Below are 5,766 nucleotides of genomic sequence, written 5' to 3' on the forward strand. Positions count from 1 at the left end.
GCCAGTTCTAAGGGCACATGTGTTGAGTCAGTGGCTGCTACAAGACTATAAAAACTGAGAACTTCTGGCATTTGGTCAATACTGTGATTGAATCTTTTAGAATTATTTATTGAAATGTAATAGACACATGCAGAAAAAGTTATCTATCATAAATGTTCAGCTCAATGTATTTTTGTAAAATTACGTATCCATGTAATTAGCACTGGGATTTAAAAAAAAAAAAAAAACAGAATGTTACTAGCATCCTAGAAGACCCTCTTGGTCCCTCTTCCTGTAACTAGGCCCCCAAAGATAAACACTATCTGACTTTTTCCAGCAGCATACATGAGTTTTTTTTTCCACTTCCTGTAAATTTATACAGTCTGGCGTATTTTGATCAATATCATATTTTTTGATTCATCTGTGTTCATGTAGTCATAGATTGCCTGTTCTCATTATTGTAATGGCAGAAGGTTGGTAGATGTGGTGTAGGAACGTTGAGACTGTTCTCTTGTGTTCACTTCTGTTTTCTCATTTGTAATCAAAGTAATCAGCTGAGAGGGAGAAGAGATGAAGAGGTGCTGGGGTTTCAGGAGAGGAGAGAAGGTATGAAAGGGTCTTCTCTGAAAATAAAAGAGTTAATTAATTGACCAGGGAAATGAGATAGCATTGCTACACACATTAAGGACTTCTTGAAGTTGAGGATCATGTCATTGATATAGAACCAGTCCTCATGGTTCTGAGTTTTACTCCAACCACTTTTTGCTGCTCAGGTGCAGAGGCAGAGTGGACCAGATACAGATTTAATCAAGGTTTTCTAGGGGAGTACTGGGCAGTGGCCAAAGGAATTGAGAATATTTGCAAAGCAATGATTATAGCATTGCTAAATGAAGTCGCTCTGGTAGCATAGTGCCTAAGGCACTTGACTGCTAACCAGAAGGCTGGCGGTTCAAACCCATCAGCCACTCCTCGGAAGGAAGGTTGGGCAATCCTACTTCCGTAGTGATACTGCCTCGGAAACCCAAGGAGGGGTCGCTATGAGTCGGGGCCGACTCGACGGCAAATAACAACAACAACAAATGAAGTCCTGGTGGCACAGTGGTTAAGTTCTCGACTGCCAACCAGAAGGTTGGTGGTTCAAACCCACTAGCCGTTCCACAGGAGAAAGATGTGGCAGTCTGCTTCTGTAAAGATTTACAGCCTTGGAAACCCTGCGGGGCAGTTCTACTCTGTATTATCGGGTCATTATGAGTCAGAATTGGGTTCAGCTTGGTAAGAAGAGCAGTAAATTGTTAGATTCTTATCAGCTAGAGGGCTTCTGAAGATACTCTTCCAGTTGGTAGCTTGTCTTCTTTGTCTGTAAAACCTTTCAATGAACAAAAGTTTTTAATTTTTCATGAGGTCCTACTTGTCTTTTGCTATTTGTGCTTTTGTTATTATATTAGATAATCCATTATCAAAAGCAAGCTCAACAGCATTGCCCCTGCATTTTCTTCTAAGAATTTTATGGTTTTAGTTTTCATATTTATTTAATTTATTTTGAGTTTGTTTTTATATGTGGTGTGAGGCATGGATCCTGTTTCAATTTTCCACATGTGGAAATTCAATTTTCTCAATACCATTTATTGAAGAGACTCTTCTTTCCAGACCAGAAGAACTGGATAGTGCATGGCTACCACTACTGACCACCACTTCTCTGTCAGTTTGTCATACTGCGGTGACTTGCCTATTGCTGTGATCTCAAAGCTGCCACAGGTATTGCAAATACCAGCAGGGTCATCCAAGGTGGACAGGTTTCAGTGGAGCTTCCAGACTAAGATAGACTAGGAAGAAGGATATGGTAGTCTACTTATAAAAGACTAGACCACTGAGAACTTTACAAATAGCAGTGAAACACTGTCTGATACAGTGCTGGGAGATGGGCCCCTCAGATTGGAAGGCATTCAAAAAACAACTAGGGAAGAGGTGCCTCCTCAAAGTAGAGTCAATCTTAATAATATGAATGGAGTAAAGCTTTCAGGATTTTCATTTGCTGATGTAGCATAACTCAAAAAGAAGAAACAGCTGTAAAGATCCATTAATAATCATAACATGGAATGTACAAATGACTACAACAATGGGTTCAAGCATAGCAGTAATTGTGAGGATGGCACAGGACTGGGCGGTGTGTCATTCTGTTGTTCATAGGGTCACTACGCATCAGAAGTGACTTGACAGCACCTAACAACAACAATACTATTATTGAACATTCTGATAAAAGATTCTACAGAATTCCGATAAAAGGGGGGAGAATTATCAAATTCTCATGGACTCTGGGCCTCATGGAGCCATGTAGACTAGGTGAACCCCTGAAAATATTGCCCTGAGATAATCTTTAAGCCAAAAATATCTCCTGAAGTTTTCTTAAAACCATGTAATAGTGCAGCTTAATTAGTAAAGAATGTCTGCCTTGAGCACTGTGCTATTTTAAGACCTGTCTATATGGATAGGCAACTTAGGAAACAATGAGGGAGGCACAACCAGAAAAGAATGGTAAGAATGGTTGCACTGCTCAAAAGATGTAATCAGTGTCACTAAATGTACATACAGAAACTGTTGAATTGGTGTATCTTCTGTTGTATATATTCTCAACAAGAAAAATGTATTTTTTTAAAAGGTGGGGGAAATAAGGAAATAGGGTGATGGATTTAAAGAAAATAAAAGTTATAAGTTACATTGTGGAAATTACCAAAAATATCATTAATATCGCACACAAGTAAAATCTTACTTACTGAAGATAATTCAAAAACAGTTGCAGCAGTATATTAACAGAGAACTTTGAAAAATTCAAGCTGGATTCAGAAGACATGGAACAAGGGATACTGTTGCTGATATCAGATAGATCTTGGCTCAAAGCAAAATATACCAGAAAGATGTTTACTTGTGTTTTATTGACTATGCAAAAAACATTTGATTGTATGGATCATACAATTTATGGGTAACATTTAGAAGAATGGTAATTCCAGAACACTTAATTGTACTCATGAGGAACCTGTACATAGACCAGGAGGCAGTCATTCGAACAAAACAAGGAGATACTGCCTGGTTTAAAATCGAGAAAAGGAGTGTATCAGGGTTGTATCCTTTCACCATATTCATTCAATTTCTACACTGAGCAAATAATCTGAGAAGCTGGACTATATGAAGAAGATCGTGTCCTCAGGATTGGTGGAAGAATCATTAACAAGTTGCAATATGCTGACAACACAACTTTGCTTCCTGAGAGTGAGGATGACTTGAAACAGTTACTGATGAAGATTAAAGAATGCAGTCTGCAGTATGGATTACACTTCAATATAAAGAAAACAAAAATCCTCACAACTGGACCAATAAGCAGCATCATGATAAATGGAGAAAAGATTGAAGTTGTCAAAGACTTCATATCACTTGGTTTTACAATCAACGCCAATGGAAGCATCAGTCAAGTGCTGTCAAGTCAGACCTGACTCAGAGAGAGAGCCCTCCTTGGGTTTCCGAGGCAGTATCACTATGGAAGTAGATTGCCCGACCTTCCTTCCAAGGAGTGGCTGGTGGGTTTGAAGCACAAGCCTTCTGGTTAGCAGTCAACTGCCTTAGGCACTACACTACCAGAGCTCCTATAGCACTGGGCAAGGGGGCTGCAAAAGACCTCTTTCAAGTGCTGAAGAGCAAAGACGTCTCCTTGAATGCTAAGGTGCATCTGACACAAGGCATGGTATTTTCAACCACCTCATATATATGTGAGAGCTGGACAATGAATAAGGAAGACCAAGGAAAAATTGATGCTTTTGAGTTGTGGTGCTGTTAAAGAATGCTGAAAGTACTGTGGACTGCTAAAAGAACTAACAAATTTGTTCTGGAAGAAGTGCAGTTGGAATGCTCTTGGAAGTGAAAATGGCCAGATTCGCCTCACCTACTTCAGTCATGTTGTAAGAAGAGATCATTCCCTGGAGAAGGATATCATGCTCAGTAAAGTGGAAGGTCAACAAAAGAGGGGAAGGCCCTCAATCAGATGGATTGGCACGGTGCTGCAATGATGGGCTCAAGTATAGTCGGGATCATGGAGTTGGCACAGGACAGGGCAGTATTTCATTCTGCTGTACACAGGGTCGCCAGGAGTTGGAGACGACTTGACAGCACCTAACAACAACAACAAGAAGATACATTCAAAAGCTTGCTAAATAATAAAACCAGCAAACAGGGCCTTACACCGAGATAATACCAGTAATACACAGTAGCATATCTGTGACAACTTGCAAGGGATGTGTTTTAATCAGACAGTCTCTTTTTGATGAGTAAAACCTTCCAGACACAAAGGCCTTAAATCTCTAAAGATGAAATTTCAAAACATCAATATGAAATTTTGGGTAGGACACCTAGCACATATTAATATGTTTATTAAATGAATGAAAATATAAAAGTGTCAATTCTGGAATAGGGCTCTAAATAGGTGAGCTTTGATGGATGTAAGTGATGAGAATATCAGTGGGTCCTGAGAGGAAATAATCAAAGGGCCATAAAGCAAACTTGAACTTGGACTAGTATAATTTCATTGGTTATATGGTAAAAATTCTGAAAGAGGCTAACTTTTCTATATTATTCTTGCCTCATCTATTTCTCTCTGGGCATAAATACAGCATTATGTAATCTTTGAGAATACAGCAAATATTTACAAACTGACTAAGTCTATGATCAGTAGGCCAGACAGATGAACCAATGAGGTCCATCAATATCAAGGAGTGGAAGGGCAGAAGGGGTAGGAAACCCAGATCAGTGGGTATACATGTAAAGCTGAGATGTCCCCCACCCACACTTCACCTATATATGCCCTCCACATCCTCTGAATCTGTTCTAGCTCCATTTTTACCCTCCCAAATGCCTCAGTCTGGAGATATTTCAATGGAGTAGCGATTGAACAGAAAAGGCTTGTGTGGCTGTTTCCTCTGGAATCTGGACTTCAGCCAGCTTCCACAGTGGACGACTCATTAAGATCAAAGAGTTAGGAAACCTGTTCCCTGGCCTTCTGCACCTGGAAAGGAAGAAGTGCTCCAGCTGAGGGAGGTGCCACAGACAGAAATGCCCACCCAGCAGGAAGAGTGCATGATGCACTGCCCATGGAGTATACACATAGACCCCAGCCTACTGGCAGACAGCTTTGTGGGAATATTTCATACTGGACCTAGCCAGTAAAAGGAAGGAAGATCACGGAGTGGTATCCAGAAAGAATCTGGTCCTCACCTTGCACAGGAAGAAGAGAAAAAAACAAAGCAGTTGCCATGGAGTCAATTCCAACTGATGGCAACTCCATGTGTGTCAGAGTAGAACTGTGCTCCACAGGGATTTCAATGGTTGTGGCCTTGTGGAAGTAGATCCCAGAACTTTCTTGAGTAGATTCAAATCTCCAACCTTAACCAAGCACTTAACCATTTTGATCACCCAGGGACTCCCTAGGGAGAAAAGGTTGTTAGGCGCTGTCATCTCCAACTCATAGCAACCTGATGCACAGCAGAATGAAACACTGCCTGATCCTGTGCCAGTTTCATGATCCTTGCTATACCTGAGCCCATCACTGCAGCCACTGTGTCTATCCATCTTGTTGAGGGCCTTCCCCTTCTTCATTGACCCTCCACTTTACCAAGCATGATATCCTTCTCCAGGGAATAGTTCCTTCTGACAACATGACCAAAGCAGGTGAGATGAAGTCTGGCCATTCTCACTTCCAAGGAGCATTCTGGCTGCACTTCTTCCAGGACAGATTTGTTAGTCCTT

This window comes from Orycteropus afer, unplaced genomic scaffold, assembly GCF_000298275.1.
Source record: "Orycteropus afer afer isolate SDZICR_OR568_19922 unplaced genomic scaffold, OryAfe1.0 scaffold00481, whole genome shotgun sequence".
NCBI lineage: Eukaryota > Metazoa > Chordata > Mammalia > Tubulidentata > Orycteropodidae > Orycteropus > Orycteropus afer.